Consider the following 16756-nt stretch of genomic DNA (forward strand, 5'->3'; position numbering starts at 1 on the left):
TCGGCTCGGAACGCACGCACCTTTCCGCGCTTGCGCAGCTGGGGTCGCGGCCGGTCGCGAGGCTGTCGCTTGGTGTGCGCCGGCTCCCGCCTTTCTGGAGAGCAGCCGTTCCACCAGCTCCCCTTCACACTTCCCAACTTTTAGATGTATTTGTAAAATACTGACACGAATGAAGCCGCCTTTCAAGGCAAATGTTAGGGACCTTTGTATTCAAGTGGTAAAAAGTTACCACAGAGCTGCCGGCTTTAGGCGTCCACGCTGTAGGGTAACTCTGAAATGTGATTCACTGAACATTATTACGGAAATTAAGTTTACTGTCAATATTATCATTGGAGGGTGCCTCATCCTCCCTGGGCACCCATTGGATGAACACAGAGCACTAAAGAAGGCGGCTCAGGCGTGCTCCTCAGGGCTAAGTCAGCTACCAAGCCTGGGTGCCTAGTGCATCTGAGAGCACAGGAGCGGTACTCCAGGTCGTCCTGCTTTCTTGATTTCCCCTTCTCTTCTCTGTTTCTAACATCTTGTCTCCTGGTACCCAGTTATTGGAGCCGCAAGGTAATGAATAACTCACTGACTGCTTTGCTGCTCTAACTTTGTATTCTTTTTAGCTCGTTTTTCTAAACGTTTACTCCCACTCTTGAGGCCTTCAGGGTGGACACCTGGGGGTGGGTGGTGGACAGTCCTGCTACTTGACTTGGGCTCTATTTTTAACAGAGACTCAAATTAGATTCTTAATGATATTTTGCCAAGTGAAATATACATAGGCAGATCGAAATAGTGTTTACTTTGTAACTTTACTTTAAAAATCCAGAATATGTCAGTTTAAACCAATTTTCATATTTATTCATTTTTTTTCATTGCTTGAAGGTCTCTTGGAATTGGCCAGGTCTTTTCTCATCTTCTGAGAAGCTTGACTTTGGGTTGCCTCTCCTCATTTTCTCTCTTGCTTCGTTTCAAGCTCACCACTGGAAGGTATGCTTATTGCTTCTATTCAGGAAACCTCTATGCACCTTGAACTTTAAGACGTTCTCTTCCTTGGCCATCTGCCACTAGTTTTCAATTTAGGGTGACCAGAAGAATACTATCACTTGTGAGAACTCATTCATAGGATCTGACAGAACAAAACAAAGTAGGAGTGACCTACTTCAGTCGCAACTTAGCCTAGCACTTTTTCTGCCAGTCAGCTGAGCTCAGGGGAGCTCCTGTCTCCCTAAGGAGGAGCTGGCAGTGACTGGCAGAGCAAATGAGGTCTAATTAAGCAGCCAAATAGTTGTGATTTTTTTTTTAATCCTCAAAAACCAATATGATGTAAACATTAGCATCTCAATAAAGGCACAACTATTCAAAATCTGGGAAGAATGTTCAGAGGACTGCATCACATTGACTATAGATTGTGAAATTGTATTGTGAAATTGACTGGTCATTTTATGATTTGTCTTCAAATCCAAGGGAAGAGCCAGGAACTCTGGGTAGAACGTGTCCTTTTCTTTACCAGGGCTGTTATGGAAAATCATATTTGTATTGTTGGCCCTGTTTGTGCTACTGTTACTGAACTTTATTAAGCCTAATTATGCCTAGGTTACCTACATAATTTGTCACTTTTGCTTTCTCTTCGCTCTTTATAAAACACGTGCCAGGTTACAATGCTATGGACTTAAGGATGTAGAAAAGGTCAGAGGAAGCTGTGTTTAGGGAAATCATATCATTATAAAATTCTTTTGTGTTTCTCAAAGATAATGCAAAGTTCCGATCATTTTATTGGGAATATGAGACTTTCTAAGTCATTCTTAACTAGTATTTGTCTTTTTTTTCTGAAAAGGTAATGTTTGATACTGATGAGTTCAAAACCAGGGTTTTGCCTATAACCCAAACACATTTCTTTTCACTGAAGAGTTCAACAATCATTTTAGAGAAATTTAAAAATCACCCTTAATGTATTTAAATTGTACGGTAGATTTATTCAATGGGCCAAATAAATTAATCTCAAAATAATAAAACTGAGGTCTTTTCAAATTGACTTTTAATTTTTAAAATAATTTTAGATTTACAAAAAGTTGCAGAATACAAAGATCTCTTGTGTATACTTCACTCAGTTTCCCTGGATGCTAACATCTTCAGTAACCAAGAAAACAGTTGTCAAAGAAGTTGACATTGGTATATTACTATTAGCAAAACTACAGACTTTTCTATACTTCACCAGTTGTTCGCTAATGTCTTTTTACTGCTTTAAGATCCAATCGAAGACACCATTTTTAATTTAATATCTTTTTTTTTTATAGAGGCATGTTTTTTTTATTTATTTATTTGTTTGTTTGTTTGTTTGTTTATACATGCACTGGGTACAGTCAGAAGCGCGGGAGGGTGAGAGAATTCACCAGAGCCAGAGTGGGAAGCAGAGCAGGCAGAAGGACCGAAGTACACTGCTGAGGGGAGCAGTGGGCGGCAGGAGAGGTCCGCGCGCCATGTGGGACCCTCCTCCGGTTGCCAGGGAGCAGCTGGGGATCGAACTGGCGCCGCAGAGGCTGCGGGCAGGTTCACAACCCAGCGCTCAACCGCTGCACCACCGGGGAGGCCCCTAATATCTTTTTTGAAAGGGTGTTCAGATGTGGAAGGAAACATAGAAGACAAAACAGTTTTTCATTCTGTTAAACACTGAACAAAATGCATAAGAACAATTCAGTACTGTAGGTAGCTCATGGCCTTGCTCCCAGTACCCCTCTGCTCTGTGGCTGCTGCCTAGGTGTTAGTACTTGCCTCACCTTGCCTTCCTTAGGACTTGGTGTCCAGATTTTTGACTGACCTGCTACCTCATAGATTGATGCAGGTTCAAAGTCTTACACCCCTCCACCCCTTGCACTAAGTTTCTGGAGAGCAAGGGAGCCGCTTTGGTGCTCCGAAGCCCCTTAGAAGCATGGTGCAATTTAGTGATTAACAGTGGGCTATATTCAGAATCCTACTTTATTTTATAATTTTTTTTTGTTTTGTTTTTTGTTTTTTGTGGGACCCTCACCGGTGGCTGGGGATCGAACTGGCGCTGCAGAGGCTGTGGGCAGCCTCACAACCCAGTGCTCAACTGCTGTGCCACCAGGGGAGGCCCTATTTTATAATTTTTTTTTAAGATGTTATTTATTTATGCATACAAGGGATGGGGTGTAGGCCAGAGGTGCGGGGTGTGTGTATGGGGGTGTGGTGGGAAGAGGATTCACCAGAAACAGAGTGGGGAGCAGAACAGGCAGATCTACTGAAATACACAGCTGAGGGGAGCAGTGGGCAAGTCAGGAGAGGTCTGTTGTGCCATGTGGGCTAGCTACCTGCTTGGGGATCTAACTCACTGCAGTGGCTGTGGATAGCTTCATAGTGCTGAGACTTAACACCTTGGGCCACCAGGGAGGCCCCAGAATCCTGCTTTAAGCCCTGCCTCTACTTTGTGACCTTCAGCAAGGAGTTTAATCTTCCCAAATTTTCGTGCACTCTTTCCCATTTTGTTGAGAGGAAATTAGAGTTGTAATGAGGTTTAAATTTTACAATCTTCAGAGAGGAGTGCTTGATACAAAATAAGCATTTAGTAAATGTTACTTGTTAGTATTATGTGTTCTAGAATTAGTGGGTAGGAATCAATCTCTAAGGAAGATTATTTCATTGATAAAAGGAACAAAATATGAAAGTTGGGAAGAGGATTCTAGAAAGCAAAGAAAATGTAATTTTTCGCTACTGAATATTATGGGGGCCAAAGGTAAGCTTATCTCTGTGTGGGTCCAATTTTAATCTCTGTTGCTGAAATGGGTGTAGTTCTCATGACCATTTTAAGCTTTAGCTCATTTATAAGCTATGAATAAACAGGGAAAATGCAATAATTTATAGAGGTTAATTTCATAGTAATCATCACAAGTATTAAAATTAGTTTTCTAAAGAAAAATTTCTTTTATTGTATAATAAATAATAATATAACTTGGAGTTTGTATAGTGTGTTCATTTTTCAGAAACCTCAGAATCATTTTTTCACATGATCCTTGAATTAAGGGAGGGTGTAGAAATTATGATCCACATTTTGCTAAGAGGGCAGCTTAGAGGCAAAATAGGCCTCATAGAGGATGTGACAGAGCACTGAAGCTTGAGTGATATGAAGGAAGTTCCCGGGCAGATGGGGGTTCCGAAGCAGAGGTGCAGCAGTTCATAGAATGAAGTGATAGAGGAGAGGAAAGTTTTTTTTTTTTAGATTTTTATTTATTTATGCATACAAGAACTGGGGCACAGGCTAGAGGTATGGGGGTTGAGAAGGTTCACCATAGACTGAGTGGGGAGCAGAACTGGCGGATCTACTGAAATACACTGGGCTAGACAGGAGAGGTCTGCTGAGCCATGTGGGTCACCTCCCTGGCTGGGGATTGAACTCGTGCTGCAGTGGCTGTGGATAGCTTCATAGTGCTGTGTCTTAACTTCTTGTGCCACCAGGGAGGCCCCAGAAAAGTACTTTCGTAGGAACACAGACCTCAGTAATCTGATGCTTTGGGTCTGGAGAGCACTGTAAAAGCAGGACCTTATATGCCAGGCTAGGAATTTGGACTTTATTCTCTGGCATTGAGTTGCTTTGAGGCAAAGGAAAGTAACATGATCAGATTTCAGTTTAGGAAGATCACTGTGGCAGTATAGAAGATGAACTGGAGTTTAGCTGGTAGCTTCAAGATAGCTGGTATTTCTTAAACCTAGTTGTTATGACAACTCTGTCCCCAACTGCAACCAAAACATGAGGTTTAGAAGCAGCAACACTGATTCCTGCTCTAGCTTTATCAGATCTACAAGTTGTCTTGGAGCATTACCATATAATTTCCTTTGGCTTACCTCTGTATAATGAGAGCATTTGTGTGGTACCAGTTTTACCTATGCTCATTAACATCGATAGAGTACTTCCAACAACAAATAAGGACTTGAGAATAAGACAGATGTGAAGATGTCATAGGCTGTTCTCAAAATCTTACCTGTGGTGAAGGGCTCAGCAAGCTGCCAAAGTTATGTAGCAGGCTGAAAATGGAGATTTTAGGATTCAATTTGAGCCACCTCTGTTATAAGTAATTATTGAAAGGACTGCTAGGTTTTATTGCCTCCCTGGAAGGCAGAGTGCCCCCCAAAGATTTATATGGAGGTTTGAAGTTTAAATTGTATCATGTGCAGGGCACTCCCTTGAAATCAGGTGAGAAAGCAAAACAAAATGTCCCTGGTTCTGTAGGGAAGGATTGTTTATGCTATTTGCAGGCACAGAGAACTGACTTCCTGCCAGGGAGAGAACAGGGCGTGTAGATCTGGGACAGTAAACTGAGCGGATGAAGTGCTTTGTATTTATCATGCTGGACAGGATTGCTCCAGGATCTGCCCTTCCTGTATAGGAAACCCAAAGAAATGCACAACAGCTATACCCTTCTGAATCTGGCCCTGTAGATTTTTGGGTCAGAACCACCATTACCATCTGAGTGACATTGTAGCACTTAAGAAAAAACAGATCGGGCCTCCTCTTGTGGCGCAGCAGTTGAACACTGGGCTGCAAAGCTGCCCGCAGCCTCTGCAGCGCAGGCCCACATGGTACGCAGACCTCTCCTGCTGCGCCTGCTGCTCCCCTCAGCTGTGTGTTTTGTCGGTCCATCTGCCTGTTCTGTTCCCGGCTGCTTGTATAAATAAATGAATAAATCTTTTTTTTTTAAAAAAAGAAAAAACAGAATCCAAAATGATCACTTTCAGTGTTGGCCAGTCACATGCCCAGAAAGCTGTCATTTTATCAACAATAAAAATCAATCTCCTAGAATAATCAGAGGGGACATAAGGAAGTACCTGAGTAGAATATGCCCAGGAGAATTCGGGTGCTTTTGAAATAATAATAGTTTGTTTATAGCTCCAACTCCTCTAGGAGGCAGAAGAAAGTATTGAATACATTAACTTGGTTTCTTACTGTAAATGTCGTTCTTGCAAATGGGATTTTACTTTAAATACATTTAGGAGTTGACTATGTTAAGGAGTTTTTTTGAGAACCTCCTGTGATCATTCGTTATGCTTCATAGATTTGTATTTTTTTCCCCATGGGCTTGTACTTTTTATGCTTTCTACCATCCCATTTTTTTTTAAAAAGCAACAATCATTTGTAATTGTCTTATGAATTACATTGGTTTTTTCTTTCTAAAACAATTTCTTTACTTGTTGATGTTATTTTCTTTGAGGGGAAAATCAAGGTTTTTTTTTTTTTGTTTGTATATTACTGCTTTTTTATTTTTTTCTCTTTTTTTCATTTCCTAGAAAGATCAAATGATGAGAAGCCTAGGAATTGGTTGACTTTTACTTTGCTGTTGGCATAACCCTGAGAGGATGAGGAAAGCTCCAGCTGCCCCACCACCTCCCTATTGAAGTATATATCCTCCCACCCACTGCCCTGTCCCACGGATCCTGAGATGCTCTCAGAATACATCTCCCCTTAGGCTAACAGCTTCATGTTTTAAAATATAAACACTTGGGATAATTATTGCATTAGTGTATTACAGTCTTTTCTTTTATTTTTAAAAAATATTTATTTATGCATACAAGAGCTGGGGTTCAGGCCAGAGATGTAGGAGGTGAGAGGATTCACCAGAGACGGTGGGAAACAGAACAGGCAGACTAACCAAAGTACACTGCTGAGGGGAGCAGTGGGTGAGTCAGGAGAGGTCTGCTGTGCTGTCTGGGTTGCTCCCTGGCCAGCCGGGGATGGAACTTGTGCTGCAGAGGCTGTGGATTGCCTCATAGTGAGGTGCTTAACCCTTTGCGCCACCAGGGAGACCTCCAGTCTTTCCTTTTATTTTTATTTTATTTTTTAAAGATTCATTTATGCATACAAGAATTGAGGTACAGGCCAGAGATGCAGGGTGTGAGAGGATTCACCAGAGACAGAGTGGGGAACAGAACAGGCAGACTGACTGAAATACACTGCTGAGGGGAGCAGCGGGTGAGTCAGGAGAGGTCTGCTGTGCCGTGTGGGTTGTTCCCTGGCCGGCTGGGGATGGAACTCATGCTGCAGAGGTTTTGGATTGCTTCATGTGCGGTGCTTAACCCCTTGCGCCACCAGGGAGACCCCCAGTCTTTCCTTTTAATGGGAACATATCTAATGATTTTTCTCCTGGCAGTGAGAAAAATGGGCATTTTAATGAGAGTACAGGAAAGAAGAGGTGATCTTAGAATCTCAGCACCATTGGAGTAGACAGGTGTGACTAAAGGGGAAAGTTCCAAGCTGCCAAGAAGTTGTAGGAAAAAAAAATGTAGGAAAAAAGTTGTAGTGAAAAAAAAATGCCTGGGAAGTCTGGTAGCAAATCTGCCCACTATTGAGCAAACTTGGGTTCCTGCACAAGTTAGTTTAGAAAAGACTGGATTTTCTTAGCATATTTAACAGTTGCTGATCTTTGAGATGAAAAAAATTTCGAATACTTTATACCTTCCAATATTGGTTGATCAAGCATCCTGTGGACCATGTACATTGCTAAGTGCTAATCATCCAAAATGGAACAGGATATTCTTATCCTTAAAAGAGGAAAGTAGACCAAAAACAAAAAGAGAGAAAAAGACAAACAAAATTATATTTCCAAGTTGTGGTATGTGCAATGAAACACACAAAACATACATTTTTAATTTTTTTTCCTTCTTTACAATTTGACTACACTGCAAAATCTGTGGTAAAGCAGAGATAAATCGGCTATCACCATATTCTTCATAATCAACATAGTCAGTTCTATTAACTTAGGTTCTATGCAAGAAATATTATGTAGGATTTCAGAACCCTTTGAAATTCTATTGACTAGACATTACTAACTGAGGGGCTCCTGAGAGCCAATTCTAATAATTAAAGGTGAGGTGGTTCTCTGCCTGTGTGGCCTTATTGTAATATCTACCTTCTATATGCTATCCCTACCTGTAACATAATGCCCATTCTCCAGCTACATTTCCAGAAATTCCAGAGTTGATAATTCTAATAGACTGACTTGAGGAGAAGAAAATAGAGAAGGGTGATTAGTCATAGAGTTGCTGGTGACAAGGAGAGGGCAGAATAAGGAATATACCGAGACCCCAGAAAAAGCTGACAAGAAAACTAAATGAAAAATGCTCCACTTAGGAGGTAGAACTCACAACAGTTCCACATCAATAACCCATTTAAAGAGAAGTGGCAGCGTGGGGAACGAAATGAATTCCTTCTAAATGTAAGTGAAGTGTGGGGAGCCATTGATGTCCCTGTTTGCTCAATTGTTAGAGGAGACTGTAAATATATACTCTGATAGACTGGATACACAACCCTAAATATTTTTTATGCACATGATTACTAAAGTCATTGGGCACAAAAAATCAGGGAAATGATGTGTTATTTTTATATTATAGGATCATTGTGCTAAATTTGGTAGTATACCAAGGGACAATGTAAAGTATATTATGCCTTATTCTCACATACCTACTAGTGAAAGAGGTAATAGGAAGAAGATGAACTAGAGCAAGCAAGTAAAAAATTCTTAGGCTCTTTACTGGGCACACATTTTTGTGTCTGCCTAACAGTCCTTTGTGAGAGCACAGGTACCCCAAGCCCCACCCTTGTTCCAAAATATTCTTTCTGGTCGGGTGGTTTGGCCCAAGGATGGCTATGTGATTCAGGCTTGTTCAATCAGAACATTTTATCTTTAGACACATTAATTGGTTCTTGAAAGAATATATGATATAAGTTGGGGCAGTCAGAAGTCTCTCTGGGTTTTTTTTTTTTTTTTTTTTTTTTTAAGATTTATTTTTATTTATTTATTTATACAAGCACTGGGTACAGTCAGAAGCGTGGGAGGGTGAGAGAATTCACCAGAGCCAGAGTGGGGAGCAGAAGAGGCAGAAGGACTGAAGTACACTGCTGAGGGGAGCAGTGGGCGGCAGGAGAGGTCTGTGCGCCATGCGGGACCCTCCTCCGGTGGCCGGGGAGCAGCCGGGGATCGAACCGGTGCTGCAGAGGCTGCGGGCAGCTTCGCAACCCAGCGCTCAACCGCTGCGCCACCAGGGAGGCCCTCTCTGGGTTTTTTAATGGCTGTCCAGAAAAATACCCTTTCTCTAGGATCATAGCCTCTAACTAATTTAGAGGCCTGGGGCAGCCCTGCTGCCACATGGAGTCAACTTGGTGTACAGTAGAGGTAAACAATGGATAAGGAGTAGAAGGAGGTGGGGGTGAGGAGAGAGCCTAACTGATACTCTAGCCATTCTTAGATATCCTTGTGTGGCTAAAACTAATTAGAAGTTCAGGTTTCTACTAGTCTGAGAATGGGGCAGTCAGAGCTGTGACTCAACCCAGAACCAGTTGTCCCTGTCAGGAAGAGCCAAACTCTCCCAAGAAATTTCCAGTGGTGGGGGACTGATGATAACAAATAATCAGACTGGGAGTACTTGAAGTTGTTTGCTGTTGAGTAACTTCAAATTAAGTGTAGACCTGCCCACTCTCCCTGCAACCTTCCTGTGTCCTCACCCCCACCTTCTGTCAGCCCACCTGATTCATCTGAGAAAAAAAATGAAGAAGAAATAGGAAGGAGATAACATCCAAGTCCAACATAATTGTCTTCTTATCCTTCTCATGCATCAAACCTAAAGGCTGGGCCTCTGTCTCCCACTACTGGATTTTCATGCCTAGCTCAGTCCCAGAACTCAGTGAACATTTAAATGAAGTAGTGAATAAGTGAATCTGAAATGGTGTGTAGAGAGAGATGGAGACCTGGACATATTCAACCTGAAAAATTCATTGTTTTGGATTAAAACTTCTCTAAGCATCCTCCTAAAAAAATGTAAATTCCCAGAGGAGACAAATAAACCAGCAAGTCTTATTTTTGGCAACTATCGGGACAAAGGCAACTGTAAAAATTGGATTTTAGGGACTACTCAGTGATAGAAAAGGCACAAATCTGTGTAACGAATTTGGAAAAGTTTGGCATTATTTCCTGAAGTGAAACATTCATATGCATAGGACCTAATAATCCACTCACTCCCGGGGGTAAACCTGAGGGGGAACTTGTGCAGAGCTGCAAAAGGAGAAGCGTGCAAGAATGTTCATCGCCACTCTGAGCACAGTGTAAAACCTGGCAACAATCTAAAATGCCTATCAATAGGAAAGTGAATGGGTAATTGTGATATATTCATATCACTGAATATTATATGGCAATAAAAAGAAATGAAGTACGCTAATTCACAACAATGTGTATAAATCCTAGCAAAGACAAAACATTATGCAGAAAGAGTCTATATGCAGAGATGCAATAAGACTAATCCATTTTAAAAAGCAAAGGAATTCTAGATGATTATCTTGTGTAGGGATATCTTGTGTAGGCAGGGAATGGGAGGGTGGGACCACATGGCTAGGTAAAGGAATGCCAAGGTTCTAGTCTTTGTTTTGGACGGTAGGCTTGCCAATACCACACTATACACAAAAAATAAAAATTACAAAATAGCTACTAAAAGCAAAACCAGAAAGCCTGGGTTCCCTAGGAACCTGTATTTGGAAAGTGAATCTCAGAGCAATGACAGAGAAGGGAGGCAAGAAAGGTTGGGAAGCAATGCAGGAGATGCCTTAGTATTGCTTCGTGAATAGTGCCGAAGAGCTATGACTCAGCTGGTGTGTCTGTTGAGCCACATGGGAAGTCTGCAAGGAGGATGTTCAGAGACAGTGCTTTGGAGAGGGAGAGGGAAATTGTCAGACTGGGTTTCCAATGGGAAACTAATTTCCCCTGGGCAACCACTTCAGGGTGCTTCTCTGGCCTCCTATGGTGGTAGCTGGGAGGAAAGGAGATTGTTTTTCAGTTATGTCCAGAAGTAGTGAGAGAAGTCATAATTTCGGGCATGCTGTTTATCAGCTCAGGTGCCCAACTGCAGGAAGGGGAAGGTTTTGGGTTTCCCATCCAAGACCCTGGTTGGCCTCATGGGCAGTAAATCCTTGTCTAATAGAACCTTGCCACTGAGTAAAGCTAATGACTGAGGGTCCAGGGACTGAAAGAATCTAAGAGATATACAGAATGTGTGCCTATAAGATGGGCTTGGGAGTCAGATCTAAGTTTGACTTCCTATGTGAATTTGGTTACGTTCCTTAACTACCTCACTACCTTTGAGCTTTGTGAGAATAGCAATAATTATAAGGATTGTGAGAATTCAAAAGAGAAAATGTATATAATGCAACTAGCAGAGTCTTTGGCTCTAAATAAGTGCTCAGAAAGTGGTATTCCCTTTTGTTCTACCCCATGTCATAAAGAATAATTAATTGAGACAGTACTATGGGATTTGGGGGTATCAGGCCAAACTTCCCTTCTCACCTTGCCCACCCTTCTCCTGACCATGGGCAGCCCAAGGGCACTGGGCATCTGGAATGCAGGACGAAAAAGGCATTTTCCTACCATTTCAGTGTCGCTAGTCCTGGAGCTATACCTCTCCTCTCATCTCGTTTTGGAAAACTCTCAGTTTGAAAAGCTATTGGGTTGAAAGAGGCATCCCAAATAAGGATGAATGCTTCAAGCTAACAGTTTTTACCTCTACAAAATCATGGTCTTCAGATATTTATGTATATTTACTTTGTTTGGGGGCAAAACTGGCCCCAGCAGGACAAAGGCACCTTCCACTGGTATGCAAGGAGCTGGCCATGGGGACCTGAGGTAAGTGATAGATTACTAGCTCATTTCCAGGATGCCCTATCCACCAGTCCATCTGGCAATTCCTTTTATTTTTTTGAGTTTCTCAAAGGGTGACTAAGACAGAAGGTGACTTGAGCTTCTCAAAGGCCACTTGGTGACTGATAGACTTCAGTTCAGGATCCCCTTTCTTTTTGGTCATCCAAGGATATCCATTTCCTGATATGTCTGCCTTATACATTTAAATGCCAGTGTTTTCATTATAGCAACAGACATTCTTGTGTTTGAATACTTGCCAGGGACTAAAATAAACACACACTGCTATTTTGCTGGTGAAATGCTGGAGATTTTAATTTTGCGTATTTGAGTGAAGAACTTAAAATCTTATTTTCTTGTTTGTTTTTTTTTTTTTAACTTGTGCATAGAAGAACTGGGGTATAGGTCAGAGGTGCTGGGTCGGGGGTGGGGAGGGGTGTGAGAAGACTCACCAGAGACAGAGTGAGGAGTAGAACAGGTGGACTGACTATAATACACTGCTGAGGGGAGCAGCAGGCAAGACAGGAGAGGTTTGTTGTGCTGTGTGGGTTAGCTCTCTGGCCAGGGATCCAACTCAGGGCATAGCAGTGATAGTGCTGAGAATCTCTAGGCTGCCAGGGAGGCCCCTTATTTTCTTATTCTTAATTTACCAATTTGGGGATAAAATAAAGTTATGTGGGGACAGGAAGAACTCAAAAGGAGCTTTCCTATCACAAATATATGTTTTATACTCACTCCAACTCCAAGACACTCCTCAAACAAAGCCTTTTCAAGGACAGAGAACATTTCTAAGGGCTTGGGTGCCTCTCTTCCCTCTGAGTTAACCCGGTGCCTCCACAAGCATGTCAGAAATTCTGGAGGAGTGGCACTCCTCCACACTCTTGGTAAATTCCTTTGTTCTCACACTCCTGGCTCACTTCCTATGTCCATGGACCCAGTTAACATCAGTTTCTTTCTAGTAGGCAGTGGATAAGAGAGTAGAAGTCATTTACAAACTTCATACCACTGATTCAGTTATTACTGGAGAAATTTTCTCCTGCCTGTTCCCATAATACCTCTTGGTCCCACAAGAATGAAGCCTAGAATTCTACTAGACCTTATTTCCTTTGACTAAATTTTTTTTAAATAATTTTTTTTTTAAAGATTTATTTATACAAGCACTGGGTACAGTCAGTCAGCGTGGGAGGGTGAGAGAATTCACCAGAGCCAGAGTGGGGAACAGAACAGACAGACTGACAAAATACACTGCTGAGGGGAGCAGCGGGCGCTGCAGGATCGGTCTGCTGCGCCATGGGGACCCTGGCCATTGGTGGCGGCCAGGGATCTAATCAGCGCTGCAGAGGCTGCGGGCAGCTTCATAGTCCAGCGCTAAACTGCTGCGCCACCAGGGAGGCCCTCCTTTGGCTAAATTTTAATTGTTTCTAACAGATCAATATACTGGAGGACTAGCATCTGTATCTTTGATGTGAATGGCAGACAGTTTGGATCAGAAGGGGCTCTAAGGACACCTGTAGCATGCAGGAAGAGAGATTGTAATTAGCTAGCACAGAACCCTGAGAGAGACAGAGCTTCCACTTTGTAAACCATTCAGGGCTTGCTTACAGGTGGTAGGTAACATTTTGTCCTTGGATTGCTCCTCTGACTGGCATAGCTGCTCCTGCCTTTATCTTTCAGTTAGGAAATGTTTATTTATGGCTGCAGTGGAAAATAGTGTGGGTTAAAATAATATAGTGACCGGGGCTAGGGAACCCATAAATAAGATACTAGGAAAGTGTCACCCACAACACAGTATTAAAAAAAGTTAACAACAACAGAAAACCCCTTGAGAGTCAGGGGAAAAAAGGAAGATACATTATGACATTTTCTGTCCTCTTTTTTTCCCCCTCCCTCCCTGTGATATTAAGTCATCTATTACGAAGTTCATCTTTTATGAAAATCAATACCTTTAACTAATGGTAGGATGTCTCCTGAGGCAGTATATGGTTATATGGTAAGTAAACAGTAGGCAGTTGCTGGATCAAAGGACAGGATCATTTAGGGGCACAGTTAGCACAGCACTGGTGCTCCCTTTTAATCAGATTCCTGACTCTATGTGGGGCTTACCCTTTGGTGATTACAGCCATGAGAGTTGAGCCTCATTTTCTTTTATTTCTGATCTTAAGATAACCCATTTATTCCTTTTTTCAACTCAGGACCAGTCCCAGAAAATGTTAAGAATTGGATGTGAAGATGGTGCTTTGTAGCTTACAAAGCACACTTTTGTGCGTTACTGCCTTTGGTCCTCACAACAGTCCCATGGATTAGGCATTATTATTGTATTATTATTACCTCAATTTTGCAACTGTAGGAAGCAGAGCTCAAAGGAGTGATGTGACTTATTTAAATTCATAGAGAAAGGGGATGGCTCTAAACTTAAGTTTAAACTCAGGTTTTTTGGCCCCATGTCCTATTATTGCTTTACAACTGACATTGATACTGTGGAGATGCCAATTGTCCACCATCCTGCCCTCATTCTTACTCTATTAATAATAATAATGGTCATAGTCCCCAACATTTTGGGGTATTCACATGATGCCAGGTACATCCTATGTAATCCTCCCACCAGTTCCTATGATATACCTTTATAGCTAACACTTGAGTAGACAGGCTCAGAGAGGTTGGTTATGTTGTTCCAGGGGGCACAACTAGTAAGTGATAAGAGACAGGACAAATCCAGAACTGGTTTGGTTTTCTAGTTCATTTATTTATTTATTTATTTGTTTGTTTGTTTGTTTGTTTTTAAAGATTTATTTATTTATACAAGCACTGGGGTACAGACCAGAGTTGTGGGAGGGTGAGAGAATTCACCAGAGACAGAGCAAGGAGCAGAACAGGCAGAGTGACCGAAATGCACTGCTGAGGGGAGCAGCGGGTGGGACAGGAAAAGTCTGCCACACCATGTGGGAATCTCCCTAGCCGGCTGGGAATTGAATCTGTGCTGCAGAGGCTGTGGACAGCTTCACTGCACTGAGCTCAACCCGCTATGCCACCGGCAAGGCCCCATTTTTTAAAAAAAGATTTATTTATGCATACAAGAGCTGGTGTACAGGCCAGAGTTGTGGGGGGTGAGAGGATTCACCAGAGACAGAGTGGGGAACAGAACAGGCAGATTGACCTAAGTACACTGCTGAGGAGAGTAGCAGGTGAGGCAAGAGAAGTCTGCTTTGCCATGTGAGTAGGTCCCTGGCCAGCCAGGGGATTGAACTCATGCTGCAGTGGCTGCAGTCAGCTTTATAGGTTGTGTCTTAACCCCTTGTGCCACCAGGGAGGCCCGGGTTTTCCAGTTCTTAGCCACGTCCCTCGATGACCTGATTTTGTCCTTAGGCTTCTCTTCCAAAGGCTTCCATCTCCTAAATGCCTGATTTAGCCCAAGAGAAGCACACAAAGTACTTTCAATGCCAAAGAGCCAAATTATAGGATGTTGGGAGGACACAGAGTCTTAACAATGAATGGGTCTTTCAGAATTTCTACAAGGGGGAAACACAACTGACCTGTAGAGTATACATGCACTAATAAATGATTAGAAGGAGAAAGGAGCCCCATGGGGCAATAGGAAATAAACTGGACTGACCAACCCATCCTGAGGAGTTAAGTTCCTATCTAAGGGATTCACTATGCCTTATCTACCCTGAATCATTGGCAATTTGTAGGAGAATAGCGTGCAATATTGTGATTTATAAGAAATATATGTCTGGTCTTCATCCACAGTTCCTGGCTCACAGCTCCTAAAATTTCCAAGGTGTTGAGAGTAGTAAATATGTCTCTTGTTATGTCACTGAGGTGACATTTTAGGAAGTAATGGAGGCTGGTTGTCTGGAGAACCAAGCAGGTCATTACAGGGTTGGAACTAGTTGCACCTCCATGCCTCCCTGAGGTTGCCATACCCTCCTATCAGTTGCCAGTGGCCAGTGAGTTAATCAGTCATGTCTGTGTAATGAAACTTTTATAAAAGTTCCCCAAAAGAGATGTCCATGCCTAGAGAGGGCATGGAAGTTCTGTGCCCTTCCCCATTCCTTGCCTGGTGTTTCTCCTCATCTTGCTGTTGATTCATATCTTTTAGTGTCCTTTGAAATAAATCGATGATCTAGTCAGTAACTAGTTTCTTGAGTTCTGTGAGCTTATCTGGCAAATTAGTTGAGGGAAACTCTGATTTATAGCCAGTCGATCGGCAACGCTGATAATAGCTGGAGCTTTCAGCCTCTGAAGTAGAGGGTGGCCTTGGGGGAACTGAGTCCGTTACCTATAGAATCTGATGCTACCTTGGAATAGATAGTTTCAGAATTGAGTTGAATTCTCAGACCTCCTCCTGGTGTTGGAGAATTGTTTGGTGTGGGAAAGCTCTTCACACCCACAATGAAATTGCCTCCAGGAACCTTACACATGACACTTACCACAGGACGCTTACCACCGAGAAATCCCTTACTAATAACAACCCATGACCTAAGGCACAGCGGAGGGTGTAATGTCACCAGCTGGGTGTGAAGGCAGCAACTTATTCTGAACACAGCAGCACAGACTGAGGAGTGCTGAGTAAATTTTTAAAGAGAAACATCTTTTAGGTAACGATTATAAATACACTTAAATGCGTCTTAAGTTTTTTTTTTAAAGATTTATTAATTTATTTATACAAGCACTGGGTACAGTCAGAAGGGCGAGAGGGTGAGAGAATTCACCAGAGCCAGAGTGGGGAGCAGAACAGACAGACTGACGAAATACACTGCTGAGGGGAGCAGCAGGTGCTGCAGGAGAGGTCTGCGCGCCATGTGGAACCTTTGCCAGAGGCTGGGGATCGAGCCAGCGCTGCAGAGGCTGCGGGCAGCTTCACAGCCCAGCGCTCAACCGCTGTGCCACCAGGGGAGGCCCTGCTTCTTAAGTTTTTACCTCAATTAAGAGCAATACAAAATTCCCAGCCACCCTTTAAAGATATTTAGCACATTCCCTTGCTGATTGACATGGCAGAGTGGTAGGGATGCGTGGGTGGGGAGTGGTTGGCAAGAGACCATCTGGGAACAAGACAATTTGTCCAGCCTCATGGGAGGAAACTTTCGAAG

General features: G+C 42.6%; 1 long non-coding RNA gene across 7 annotated transcripts in view; it reads left to right on the forward strand.

Annotated features, from left to right (window-relative positions):
- The window catches only part of LOC119245244 (uncharacterized), a 99555-nt gene that overhangs the window by 897 nt on the left and 81902 nt on the right, over window positions 1-16756 (forward strand). For 3 of the 7 annotated variants that reach the window (XR_008550816.1, XR_008550818.1, XR_005125230.1), the window contains exons 1-2: window positions 45-555; window positions 868-972. This is a non-coding gene — a long non-coding RNA (uncharacterized LOC119245244). Of the gene's footprint in view, window positions 1-44; window positions 556-867; window positions 973-11600; window positions 11655-16756 lie in introns of those variants that run through there. The other 4 variants (XR_008550814.1, XR_008550817.1, XR_008550819.1 and 1 more) reach the window with 2 other exon arrangements.

The sequence above is a fragment of the Talpa occidentalis genome, unplaced genomic scaffold (assembly GCF_014898055.3).
Source record: "Talpa occidentalis isolate TD23 unplaced genomic scaffold, MPIMG_talOcc4v2.1, whole genome shotgun sequence".
NCBI classification, from domain to species: Eukaryota; Metazoa; Chordata; class Mammalia; order Eulipotyphla; family Talpidae; genus Talpa; species Talpa occidentalis.